A 15036-nucleotide genomic window follows, 5' to 3' on the forward strand; every position below is an offset into this window, starting at 1 on the left:
TCCCCCCACACTGTTCTCATCCCTCACACTGTTCTCATCCCTCACACTGTTCTCCTCTCCCAAACACTGTTCTCCTCTCCCTCACACTGTTCTCCTCTCCCCCACAATGTTCTCCTCTCCCTCACACTGTTCTCCTCTCCCTCACTGTTCTCCTCCCCCACTGTTCTCATCCCTCACACTGTTCTCCTCTCCCCACACTGTTCTCCTCTCAACCACACTGTTCTCCTCTCAGCCACACTGTTCTCCTCTCCCTCACACTGTTCTCCTCTCCCCCACACTGTTCTCCTCTCCCCACACTGTTCTCCTCTCTCCCACACTGTTCTCCTCTCCCCCACACTGTTCTCCCCCACCCACTGTTCTCCTCCCCCCACACTGTTCTCCTCCCCCACACTGTTCTCCTCCCCCACACTGTTCTCCTCTCCCTCACACTGTTCTCCTCTCCCCCACACTGTTCTCCTCTCTCAACCACACTGTTCTCCTCTCCCCCACACTGTTCTCCTCTCCCCACACTGTTCTCCCTCCCCCCACTGTTCTCTCCCCCACACTGTTCTCCCCCCACTGTTCTCCTCCCCCACACTGTTCTCCTCCCCCACACTGTTCTCCTCCCCACACTGTTCTCATCCCTCACACTGTTCTCCTCTCCCCCACACTGTTCTCTCTCTCAGCCACACTGTTCTCCCTCCTCCCCACACTGTTCTCCTCTCCCCCCACACTGTCTCTCCTCTCCCCCACACTGTTCTCCTCCCCCCACACTGTCCTCCTCTCCCCCACACTGTTCTCCTCTCCCCACACTGTTCTCCTCTCCCCCACACTGTTCTCCTCTCCCCACACTGTTCTCCTCCCTCACACTGTTCTCTCCTCTCCTCCACACTGTTCTCCTCTCCCCCACACTGTTCTCTCTCCCCACACTGTTCTCCTCTCCCTCACACTGTTTCTCCTCTCCCCCACAATGTTCTCCACTCCCTCACACTGTTCTCCTCTCCCCCACACTGTTCTCATCCCTCACACTGTTCTCATCCCTCACACTGTTCTCCTCTCCCAAACACTGTTCTCCTCTCCCTCCCCCACACTGTCTCTCCTCTCCCCACAATGTTCTCCTCTCCCTCACACTGTTCTCCTCTCCCTCACACTGTTCTCCTCTCCCCACACTGTTCTCATCCCTCACACTGTCCCTCCTCTCCCCCACACTGTTCTCCTCTCAACCACACTGTTCTCCTCTCAACCACACTGTTCTCCTCTCCCTCACACTGTTCTCCTCTCCCCCACACTGTTCTCCTCTCCCCCACACTGTTCTCCTCTCCCACACACTGTTCTCCTCTCCCTCACACTGTTCTCCTCTCCCCCACAATGTTCTCCTCTCCCTCACACTGTTCTCCTCTCCCTCACACTGTTCTCCTCTCCCCCACAATGTTCTCCTCCCTCACACTGTTCTCCTCTCCCCCACACTGTTCTCCTCTCCCCCACAATGTTCTCCTCCCTCACACTGTTCTCCTCTCCCCCACACTGTTCTCCTCACCCACACTGTTCTCATCCCTCACACTGTTCTCCTCTCCCCCACACTGTTCTCCTCTCAACCACACTGTTCTCCTCTCCCCCACAATGTTCTCCTCTCCCTCACACTGTTCTCCTCTCCCCCACACTGTTCTCCTCTCCCCCACACTGTTCTCCTCTCCCCCACACTGTTCTCCTCTCCCTCACACTGTTCTCCTCTCCCCCACAATGTTCTCCTCTCCCTCACACTGTTCTCCTCTCCCCCACACTGTTCTCCTCTCCCCCACACTGTTCTCCTCTCCCCCACACTGTTCTCCTCTCCCACACACTGTTCTCCTCTCCCCCACACTGTTCTCCTCTCCCCCACACACTGTTCTCCTCTCCCCCCACACTGTTCTCCTCTCCCCCCACACTGTTCTCCTCTCCCTCCCCACACTGTTCTCCTTTCTCTCTCACACTGTTCTCCTCTCCCCACAATGTTCTCCTCTCCCCCACACTGTTCTCCTCTCCCCCACACTGTTCTCCTCTCCCCACACTGTTCTCCTCTCCCCCCCACACTGTTCTCCTCCCCCACACTGTTCTCTCTCTCCCCACACTGTTCTCCTCTCCCCCACACTGTTCTCCTCTCCCCCACACTGTTCTACTCTCCCCCACACTGTTCTCCTCCCTCACACTGTTTCTCCTCTCCTCCCCACACTATTCTCCTCTCCCCCACACTGTTCTCCTCTCCCCCACACTGTTCTCCTCTCCCCCACACTGTTCTCCCCCTCCCCACACTGTTCTCCTCTCTCCCCCACACTGTTCTCCTCTCCCCCACACTGTTCTCCTCCCCCCCACTGTTCCCACACCTCTCCCCTCACACTGTTCTCCTCTCCCCCACACTGTTCTCCTCTCCCCCACACTGTTCTCCTCTCCCCCCACACTGTTCTCTTCTCCCCCACACGGTTCTCCTCTCCCCCCACACTGTTCTCCTCTCCCCCACACTGTTCTCCTCCCCCACACTGTTCTCCTCTCCCCCACACTGTCCCCCCCTCACTCCTCCCACACTGTTCTCCTCTCCCCCCACACTGTTCTCCTCTCCCCCCACACTGTTCTCCTCTCCCCCACACTGTTCTCCTCCCTCACACTGTTTCTCCTCCCTCACACTGTTCTCCTCCCCCACACTGTTCTCACTGTCCCCCACACTGTTCTCCTCCCCCCACACTGTTCTCCTCCCCCACACTGTTCTCCTCCCCACACTGTTCTCCTCCCTCACACTGTTCTCCTCCCCCACACTGTTCTCCTCTCCCCCACACTGTTCTCCTCTCCCCCACACTGTTCTCTCTCCCCCACACTGTTCTCCCCCACACTGTTCTCCTCTCTCACACTGTTCTCCTCTCTCCCCACACTGTTCTCCTCTCCCCACACTGTTCTCCTCACACTGTTCTCCCTCCCCACACTGTTCTCCCCCACACTGTTCTCCTCCCCCACACTGTTCTCCTCTCCCCACACTGTTCTCCCTCTCCCCACACTGTTCTCCTCTCCCCACACTGTTCTCCTCCCCCCACACTGTTCTCCTCTCCCCACACTGTTCTCCTCTCCCCCATGCTGTTCTCCTCTCCCCCTCCCCACACTGTTCTCCTCCTCTCCCCACACTGTTCTCCTCTCCCCCACACTGTTCTCCTCTCCCCCCACACTGTTCTCCTCTCCCCACACTGTTCTCCTCTCCCTCACACTGTTCTCCTCTCCCCCCACACTGTTCTCTTCTCCCCCACACTGTTCTCCTCTCCCTCACACTGTTCTCCTCTCCCCCACACTGTTCTCTTCTCCCCCACACTGTTCTCCTCTCCCCACACTGTTCTCCTCTCCCCCACACTGTTCTCCTCTCCCCCACACTGTTCTCCTCTCCCCCACTGTTCTCCTCTCCCAAGCTGTGATTAACGACACTCCTTCTGACTAACACACATGATTAGTGGTTGTGAATGCGAATGCCCCCAAACCGCCTGGGTCATACCTTCACTGTTCCTCCTCTCTGTGTACCCAGGAAATGATTCACGCCACTTCCTGTCCCTCACCGTCCATCATCAGGACATCATTCACCCCACCAGCTAATCCCTCGGGATTAAATATGAACCAATCCTCCTCCGCTTCCTGCCTTGTTCAGCGCAGACAGCAGTCTAATTGAACAGGGCTCATCAATCAATGCCTCCCCATTCCACACACATATAATCCATCCATTCCTCACCTCACACCACCTCCCTCCCATTCCACACACATATAATCCATCCATTCCTCACCCCTCCCATTCCACACACATATAATCCATCCATTCCTCACCTCACACCACCTCCCTCCCATTCCACACACATATAATCCATCCATTCCTCACCTCATCCACCACCTCCCTCCCATTCCACACACATATAATCCATCCATTCCTCACCTCCACCACCTCCCTCCCATTCCACACACATATAATCCATCCATTCCTCACCTCACACCACCTCCCTCCCATTCCACACACATATAATCCATCCATTCCTCACCTCCACACCACCTCCCTCCGTTTCGTTTGATTGATTTGTAATAATTCATTTGAACCCGTTGTATTCTGGACAGGCTTAAAGAGCCATGTAGTAATTCAGCTGCGCCCCAAGACAAACAAGCGGGCAACCCCTAAACAACCTTCACTCAATCATCAACAACCACAAACATAACGCTTTTACACACACCTCTCCGGTCGCAAGACCCAGGGAACTCATTTGCTAAAAGGTACTGTGTTAAAAAAGCCCGATAAACTTCGTGCCCGCTTGACATCTCATTCACTTTAACGGCTTAATGAAAAAGGAAAACAGCTCGTTTTTTCCCCTTCCTGGTTAGGAAGCAGAGAGGTTCTGGTTGGCGTCCTGCCCGCCTGTCTGTAATAACTCACTCGTACAGTCAAGAGGTATAGACAAACGCAGGGGGTCAGTTCACAGCTACAGTAGAGATTCCTGTTAACCTCAAGAGTCTACATTTGACAAATTTGAGTCAGTTAGCAGACGCTCTTATCCGGAGCGATTTACAATTAGAGAATTCATCTTAAGATAGCTAGGTGGGACAACCACGTATCTCAGTCATAAGAACTGACCCAGAGCCAGTCATCTTAAGATAGCTAGGTGGGACAACCACATATCTCAGTCATAGGAACTGACCCAGAGCCAGTCATCTTAAGATAGCTAAGTGGGACAACCACGTATCTCAGTCATAAGAACTGACCCAGAGCCAGTCATCTTAAGATAGCTAGGTGGGACAACCACGTATCTCAGTCATAAGAACTGAGTCCAGAGCCAGTCATCTTAAGATAGCTAGGTGGGACAACCACATATCTCAGTCATAAGAACTGACCCAGAGCCAGTCATCTTAAGATAGCTAGGTGGGACAACCACGTATCTCAGTCATAAGAACTGAGTCCAGAGCCAGTCATCTTAAGATAGCTAGGTGGGACAACCACATATCTCAGTCATAAGAACTGACCCAGAGCCAGTCATCTTAAGATAGCTAGGTGGGACAACCACATATCTCAGTCATAAGAACTGATCCAGAGCCAGTCATCTTAAGATAGCTAGGTGGGACAACCACATATCTCAGTCATAGGAAGTTCACTTTCCTTCAATAAAGTAGCTATCCTGCAACGTCAGAACTAGAAGGGGTGGAGGTGGTGGGGTCAAGTGCAATTCCGTTGGTTCAGAAAGGGTATTATTTAAAGAGGAACTGACAGCTTTTTTCCCAACATGAAATCTCATTCAAATCTGTTACACCCCCAGAAAGAAAATTACATGTTTTTTGGTTGTTTTTACATTTTCTGACAAGCGGCGGTTAGATATGGTCATTTTCACATTTTCATTCATTCCTAGAATGTTTGGGAATTACCTATATGAAGGCATTTGTGAAAATCTCTCTCTCCTCACCTGAGACACTCCCCTTCCTCTCCATCCTCACCTGAGACACTCCACATCCTCCCCTCAGACACTCTACCTCCCCCTCTCCATTCTTACCTGAGACACTCCCCTCCCCCTCCCCCTCCTCACCTGAGACACTCCCCTCCCCCTCCCCATACTCACCTGAGACAATCCCCCTCCCCCTCCCCATCCTCACCTGAGACAATCCCCCTCCCCCCTCCCCATACTCACCTGAGACAATCCCCTCCCCTCCCCATACTCACCTGAGACAATCCCCCTCCCCCTCCCCATCCTCACCTGAGACAATCCCCCTCCCCCTCCCCTCCTCACCTGAGACACTCCCCCCTCCCCCTCCCCTCCTCACCTGAGACACTCCCCTCCCCCTCCTCACCTGAGACACTCCCCCTCCCCCTCCCCTCCTCACCTGAGACACTCCCCCCTCCCCCTCCTCACCTGAGACACTCCCCCTCCCCCTCCCCTCCTCACCTGAGACACCCCCCTCCCTATCCTCACCTGAGACAATCCCCCCTCCCCATCCTCACCTGAGACACTCCCCTCCCCCTCCCCATCCTCACCTGAGACACTCCCCCCTCCCCCTCCCCATCCTCACCTGAGACAATCCCCCCTCCCCATCCTCACCTGAGACACTCCCCCCTCCCCATCCTCACCTGAGACACTCCCCCTCCCCCTCCCCATCCTCACCTGAGACACTCCCCCTCCCCTCCTCACCTGAGACACTCCCCTCCCCCTCCCCATCCTCACCTGAGACACTCCCCTCCCCCCCTCCCCATCCTCACCTGAGACAATCCCCCCTCCCCATCCTCACCTGAGACACTCCCCCTCCCCATCCTCACCTGAGACACTCCCCCTCCCCATCCTCACCTGAGACACTCCCCCTCCCCCCTCCCCATCCTCACCTGAGACACTCCCCCCTCCCCCTCCCCATCCTCACCTGAGACAATCCCCCTCCCCCTCCCCATCTTCACCTGAGACACTCCCACCTCCCCCTCTCCATTCTTACCTGAGACACTCCCCTCCCCCTCCCCATCCTCACCTGAGACACTACCCCTCCCCTCTCCATTCTCAACAGACCCTCTCCCGACAGCCTCACTGACCAGACCCTTTCATTGATAATGTTTGAGAGAGTCTAATATATGAGACATTGACTTAAGTCAGTCAGTCAGTCAGTCAAACATGGACTCAACTTATCTCAACTTATCTGAAGTGTGAATTGGGCCCAATATGATGTGGGTACAGCAGGCAGGCTGGAGACACACAGGGACAGCCACAGCCCAGGGCCCTGTTCACTCACATGGTCAGTGTTCCTTCCTCTGTCTATGACGTCATAACCACTGTCTTAAAGGCAATGTACACCACTGTCTTAAAGGCAATGTTACACCACTGTCTTAAAGGCAATGTACACCACTGTCTTAAAGGCAATGTACACCACTGTCTTAAAGGCAATGTACACCACTGTCTTAAAGGCAATGTACACCACTGTCTTAAAGGCAATGTTACACCACTGTCTTAAAGGCAATGTACACCACTGTCTTAAAGGCAATGTACACCACTGTCTTAAAGGCAATGTACACCACTGTCTTAAAGGCAATGTACACCACTGTCTTAAAGGCAATGTTACACCACTGTCTTAAAGGCAATGTACACCACTGTCTTAAAGGCAATGTACACCACTGTCTTAAAGGCAATGTTACACCACTGTCTTAAAGGCAATGCTATAACCACTGTCTTAAAGGCAATGTTACACCACTGTCTTAAAGGCAATGTACACCACTGTCTTAAAGGCAATGTTACACCACTGTCTATGACGTCATAAGCTTCTGTCTTGAAGGCAATGTACACCACTGTCTATGACGTCATAAGCTTCTGTCTTGAAGGCAATGTACACCACTGTCTATGACGTCATAAGCTTCTGTCTTGAAGGCAATGTACACCACTGTCTATGACGTCATAAGCTTCTGTCTTGAAGGCAATGTACACCACTGTCTTAAAGGCAATGTACACCACTGTCTTAAAGGCAATGTTATAACCACTGTCTTAAAGGCAATGTTACACCACTGTCTTAAAGGCAATGTACACCACTGTCTTAAAGGCAATGTACACCACTGTCTTAAAGGCAATGCTATAACCACTGTCTTAAAGGCAATGTTACACCACTGTCTTAAAGGCAATGTACACCACTGTCTTAAAGGCAATGTACACCATTGTCTTAAAGGCAATGTACACCACTGTCTTAAAGGCAATGCTATAACCACTGTCTTAAAGGCAATGTTACACCACTGTCTTAAAGGCAATGTACACCACTGTCTTAAAGGCAATGCTATAACCACTGTCTTAAAGGCAATGCTATAACCACTGTCTTAAAGGCAATGCTACACCACTGTCTTAAAGGCAATGCCACACCACTGTCTTAAAGGCAATGCTATAACCACTGTCTTAAAGGCAATGCTACACCACTGTCTTAAAGGCAATGCCACACCACTGTCTTAAAGGCAATGTTACACCACTGTCTTAAAGGCAATGCTATAACCACTGTCTTAAAGGCAATGCTACACCACTGTCTTAAAGGCAATGTTACACCACTGTCTTAAAGGCAATGCTACACCACTGTCTTAAAGGCAATGCTACACCACTGTCTTAAAGGCAATGCCACACCACTGTCTTAAAGGCAATGCTATAACCACTGTCTTAAAGGCAATGCTACACCACTGTCTTAAAGGCAATGCTATAACCACTGTCTTAAAGGCAATGCTACACCACTGTCTTAAAGGCAATGCTATAACCACTGTCTTAAAGGCAATGTTACACCACTGTCTTAAAGGCAATGTTACACCACTGTCTTAAAGGCAATGCTATAACCACTGTCTTAAAGGCAATGCTACACCACTGTCTTAAAGGCAATGTTACACCACTGTCTTAAAGGCAATGCTATAACCACTGTCTTAAAGGCAATATTACACCACTGTCTTAAAGGCAATGCTATAACCACTGTCTTAAAGGCAATGTTACACCACTGTCTTAAAGGCAATGTTATAAACACTGTCTTAAAGGCAATGCTATAACCACTGTCTTAAAGGCAATGCTATAACCACTGTCTTAAAGGCAATGCTATAACCACTGTCTTAAAGGCAATGCCACACCACTGTCTTAAAGGCAATGCTATAACCACTGTCTTAAAGGCAATGCTATAACCACTGTCTTAAAGGCAATGCCACACCATTGTCTTAAAGGCAATGTACACCACTGTCTTAAAGGCAATGCTATAACCACTGTCTTAAAGGCAATGTTACACCACTGTCTTAAAGGCAATGTACACCACTGTCTTAAAGGCAATGCTATAACCACTGTCTTAAAGGCAATGTTACACCACTGTCTTAAAGGCAATGCTACAACCACTGTCTTAAAGGCAATGCTATAACCACTGTCTTAAATGCAACGCTATAACCACTGTCTTAAAGGCAATGCTACACCACTGTCTTAAAGGCAATGCTATAACCACTGTCTTAAAGGCAATGCTACACCACTGTCTTAAAGGCAATGCCACACCACTGTCTTAAAGGCAATGCTACACCACTGTCTTAAAGGCAATGCTATAACCACTGTCTTAAAGGCAATGCTACACCACTGTCTTAAAGGCAATGCTACACCACTGTCTTAAAGGCAATGCTATAACCACTGTCTTAAAGGCAATGCTACACCACTGTCTTAAAGGCAATGCCACACCACTGTCTTAAAGGCAATGCTATAACCACTGTCTTAAAGGCAATGCTACACCACTGTCTTAAAGGCAATGCTATAACCACTGTCTTAAAGGCAATGCTACACCACTGTCTTAAAGGCAATGCTATAACCACTGTCTTAAAGGCAATGCTACACCACTGTCTTAAAGGCAATGCTACACCACTGTCTTAAAGGCAATGCTATAACCACTGTCTTAAAGGCAATGTTACACCACTGTCTTAAAGGCAATGCTATAACCACTGTCTTAAAGGCAATGCTATAACCACTGTCTTAAAGGCAATGTTACACCACTGTCTTAAAGGCAATGCTATAACCACTGTCTTAAAGGCAATGTTACACCACTGTCTTAAAGGCAATGTTATAACCACTGTCTTAAAGGCAATGCTATAACCACTGTCTTAAAGGCAATGCTATAACCACTGTCTTAAAGGCAATGCTATAACCACTGTCTTAAAGGCAATGCTACACCACTGTCTTAAAGGCAATGCTATAACCACTGTCTTAAAGGCAATGCTATAACCACTGTCTTAAAGGCAATGCTATAACCACTGTCTTAAAGGCAATGCTACACCACTGTCTTAAAGGCAATGTTACACCGCTGTCTTAAAGGCAATGCTACAACCACTGTCTTAAAGGCAATGCTACACCACTGTCTTAAAGGCAATGTTACACCGCTGTCTTAAAGGCAATGCTATAACCACTGTCTTAAAGGCAATGCTATAACCACTGTCTTAAAGGCAATGCTACACCACTGTCTTAAAGGCAATGCAACACCACTGTCTTAAAGGCAATGTTACACCACTGTCTTAAAGGCAATGTTACACCACTGTCTTAAAGGCAATGTTACACCACTGTCTTAAAGGCAATGTTACACCACTGTCTTAAAGGCAATGCTACACCACTGTCTTAAAGGCAATGTTACACCACTGTCTTAAAGGCAATGCTATAACCACTGTCTTAAAGGCAATGCTATAACCACTGTCTTAAAGGCAATGTTACACCACTGTCTTAAAGGCAATGCTCCACCACTGTCTTAAAGGCAATGCTATAACCACTGTCTTAAAGGCAATGCTATAACCACTGTCTTAAAGGCAATGCTATAACCACTGTCTTAAAGGCAATGCTATAACCACTGTCTTAAAGGCAATGCTACACCACTATCTTAAAGGCAATGCTATAACCACTGTCTTAAAGGCAATGTTACACCACTGTCTTAAAGGCAATGCAACACCACTGTCTTAAAGGCAATGTTACACCACTGTCTTAAAGGCAATGTTACACCGCTGTCTTAAAGGCAATGCTATAACCACTGTCTTAAATGCAATGCTATAACCACTGTCTTAAATGCAATGCTATAACCACTGTCTTAAATGCAATGCTATAACCACTGTCTTAAAGGCAATGCTATAACCACTGTCTTAAAGGCAATGCCACACCACTGTCTTAAAGGCAATGCTATAACCACTGTCTTAAAGGCAATGCCACACCACTGTCTTAAAGGCAATGCTACACCACTGATGAATAAACACAGAGCATTCATTTAGTATAGGATATTTTTGACCCCACATCGGAAGAGTACGGTGGCCCTAAGGGGGAAAAAGTCAACTAGCAACGTGAAACTGACTGTGTGGACAATGACAACAGTTCTAGTGATGACAGGGTTACTGCGCAGTATAGACCTGTCTGTGAATGACATCGCTGTGGTTGTGATACCAGTCTCTACAGACCTACTGGCATGACAAACTATGACAGATTCAGCCTCACCCTTGTTTTATCACCGTCCCACAATGATGAGGTCACAGCTTTGTACAGACTGTCTGGGTTTCTCCTCTTTCTCCAGTCGTTTGTTTACGTATTGCTTCATGTTCTTGTGATGGGAATGGTGGTTTGATTAATGTCATAAAGATCAGAGTTTAAAAAAAAGTCAACTTTACAAACAGCTTGGATATTCATTGGAGGGGTGAATAAGGGCATTTTGATTGGAGAGATGAATTAGGGCATTTTGATTGGAGAGGTGAATAAGGACTATGTCCCAATCCACTGGTATGTGATAACTGCTGTTGGTTATTAAGACATATCATTCTCTCTGCCAGGGCAGGACAGAGATCTGAACTCTCCGGGAGGGAGGGGGATTGAAATGACTATGACACACCCTGGAGCTGAGAAGGGGAGGGGGGGGTAGGACTGTGACACACCCTGGAGATGAGAGGGGGGATTGAAATGACTGTGACACACCCTGGAGTTGAGAAGGGGGAGGGGGGGATATGAATGTGACACACCCTGGAGTTGAGAAGGGGGAGGGGGGGATATGAATGTGACACACCCTGGAGTTGAGAAGGGGGAGGGGGGGGGGAATAGGACTGTGTCACACCCTGGAGCTGAGAATGGGGGGGGGGGGGGGGGGGTATGACTGTGACACACCCTTGGATTCCCAGGACCTCCTGTAGGTATAATGTATGCAGCAGGACAGTGGGTTGGATTCCCAGGACCTCCTGTAGGTATAATGTACGCAGCAGGACAGTGGGTTGGATTCCCAGGACCTCCTGTAGGTATAATGTATGCAGCAGGACAGTGGGTTGGATTCCCAGGACCTCCTGTAGGTATAATGTTTGCAGCAGGACAGTGGGTTGGATTCCCAGGACCTCCTGTAGGTATAATGTACGCAGCAGGACAGTGGGTTGGATTCCCAGGACCTCCTGTAGGTATAATGTATGCAGCAGGACAGTGGGTTGGATTCCCAGGACCTCCTGTAGGTATAATGTACGCAGCAGGACAGTGGGTTGGATTCCCAGGACCTCCTGTAGGTATAATGTACGCAGCAGGACAGTGGGTTGGATTCCCAGGACCTCCTGTAGGTATAATGTATGCAGCAGGACAGTGGGTTGGATTCCCAGGACCTCCTGTAGGTATAATGTACGCAGCAGGACAGTGGGTTGGATTCCCAGGACCTCCTGTAGGTATAATGTATGCAGCAGGACAGTGGGTTGGATTCCCAGGACCTCCTGTAGGTATAATGTACGCAGCAGGACAGTGGGTTGGATTCCCAGGACCTCCTGTAGGTATAATGTACGCAGCAGGACAGTGGGTTGGATTCCCAGGACCTCCTGTAGGTATAATGTATGCAGCAGGACAGTGGGTTGGATTCCCAGGACCTCCTGTAGGTATAATGTATTGATCTCCTGTGTAGTGATAAATACGTATTGATCACCTGTGTAGTGATAGATACGTAATGATCGCCCTAGTTTCACTTCAAAAGGGAGAGCTCGGCTCAGGCTGGCTCTACTGATAAGACTATACTGATAACACACAGCATCTGGACAGGGGCCTTTCCCTGGCAATAAAACCTCATGTTACGACAAGACAAGCACACGTCTGTTAGTGGAGAGAGTGGGTTGCCTGTGCACTGGCAGGGTTTGTTTTATATTGTTTTATATTTCCACACTATGAGGTTGGAATAATACTGTGAAATTGTGAAAATAATTTTTAATGCAGTTTTAGTGTAAAGACAGACAGACAGACAGACAGACTGAAATGTCATCTTGTTTTGGTGGGAGGAAGTTTTGGCCTGCCTGGTGATGTATAAGTTAATAGAACCAATGAGAAAGAGAGTTTCAAACCTCTCTGCCAATAACAGCTAGTTTTCAGGTTACATATCCCTCCCATTAGGCTTGTCCAATCAGGCCATCCTAGCAAATTTCTTGCTTGAGAAATTGTTCTTTGCCCAGAAGCTATTTATAAAAAATATATTAAAAAAAACGTTTTAAAAATAAAATAAAATAAATAACAGTAAGGTACTTTATTGTTACCCAAATGATTTGACGTTGTGATAAAAGAACCAATGCAGACGTTTTTTAAGACTTTGTGTCTTTAACATTACATTTACATTTAAGTCATTTAGCAGACGCTCTTATCCAGAGCGACTTACAAATTGGACATCTTCCATCCCTGCAATAAAAAAAAGTCCAGCCCGACGAATCGACCAGCCATCTCTCAAGCAATTTGAGTCAAGTTGAAGCCCCAACTATCCCTTCGACAGAATACTCACTTTAAAATATCTGTGTGTGTGTGTGTGTGTGTGTGTGTGTGTGTGTGTGTGTGTGTGTGTGTGTGTGTGTGTGTGTGTGTGTGTGTGTGTGTGCATTGACCAAAGCCCTCTTATTTCTCAATACTAACGTTGCTTTAACTACAGTGCAGTAAAAGACTAAGCAACAGGGTCAATGGAAGGTCTGCTCTGCGAATGCGATATCGGTCGGTTGTCACGGTAACCTGGCAAACAAATGATACGGAGTCACACACAGAGGGATGAATCATCTGAACCAGCTGAAGGTGGGGGAGGAGGAGGAGGAGGAGGAGGAGGAGGAGGAAGGGAGAGGTGGGGAAGAAGGGAGTAGGAGGGGAGGGTGGAAAAGGGGGAAGAGGAGACTGGAGGAGAGGAGGAGAAGACAGAAGGGGAGGTGGGGAAGAAGGGAGTAGGAGGGGAAGGTGGAAAAGGGTGGAAGAGGAGACTGGAGGAGGAGAAGACGGGAGGGAGAGGTGGGGAAGAAGGGAGTAGGAGGGAGGGTGGAAAAGGGTGGAAGAGGAGACTGGAGGAGGAGAAGACGGGAGGGAGAGGTGGGAAGAAGGGAGTAGGAGGAGGAGGAGGGTGGAAAAGGGGGAAGAGGAGACTGGAGGAGGAGAAGACAGAAGGGGAGGTGGGGAAGAAGGGAGTAGGAGGGGAGGGTGGAGAAGGAGGAAGAGGTCGGAAAGGAGGAGGAGAAGAAGGTTCGCTGAGCAAAAAATCACAGAAAAAAGTTCACAGGAAGAAGAGGTTGTCATGACTTTTTCCAGTGTAACTGTAGTAAAACAGAAGTCTGATCTCTAATGAACTGTTTTACTGGACAGGGATAATGCAGCATTCATAACCAAGTGGGAGGTGGGAATTTGCCAGTTATTAGTCGTAAAATAAATGCCAATTGAATGCTTTCACATGCTTTGAACTCGCTGAGAAACGCCCAACCATAAACTAAAAGTACAGCTCTCATGCTTGTAAACAAATTTGAATGTTATAAAAACGTTTTATAAATAAAGTTTTGTTGTTACATTTAACTACCGAAAAATGCTGCTATAGAGGTAATATCCTTAGTATGTGACATCAGAGGTCAGCATGTGGGAGAAGTCAGGAGTTCAGAGATGATGAGTTTTCCCCACTAGTATTTACCAGTTGGAGGGGCGTTCAAAGTGGGGGTTTTTTCCCCAGTCGTATGCTGGTAAATACCACCTTCCCACGTTGTTCTGAATGCAGCATTATCAAACTCAGTCTAATCTAATGGGACCAAAGGTCAAAGGGCCTTGTGCTTCTGTGTCCTCTGCTGGATAAAACAGCACCCAGAACAGAATTTTGAAGGTTTTATTTTGAAGGTTTTAATTCACAAAAAAATAATTTGACATCCAGTAACTGTAGGCATGTATATAATAATAATAATGTCTTGAGGATTTGTGGTACTACGGTGGCCCTTAAAGGACAAAGTATCGTTTAAATATGTGTCACGCCCTGACCATAGAAAGCCTTTTATGTCTCCATTTGGTTTGGTCCGGGTGTGATTTGGGTGGGCATTCTATGTTCTTTATTTCTATGTTTTGTTATTTCTATGTTTTGGCTGGGTATGGTTCTCAATCAGGGACAGCTGTCTATCGTTGTTCTGATTGAGAGTCATACTTCGGCAGCCTTTTTCCCACCTGTGTTTGTGGGTAGTTATGTTCTGTTTGTGCACCTGACAGAACTGTTCGTTGTCGTTTTGCTCTTTGTTATTTTGTTGAAGTGTTTTGAAAGTAAATCATGAACACTTTGGTCCACTTCTTCCCCTATGACAAGAGTCGTGACAATATG

Source organism: Oncorhynchus keta, unplaced genomic scaffold (genome assembly GCF_023373465.1).
Source record: "Oncorhynchus keta strain PuntledgeMale-10-30-2019 unplaced genomic scaffold, Oket_V2 Un_scaffold_11571_pilon_pilon, whole genome shotgun sequence".
Lineage (NCBI taxonomy): Eukaryota > Metazoa > Chordata > Actinopteri > Salmoniformes > Salmonidae > Oncorhynchus > Oncorhynchus keta.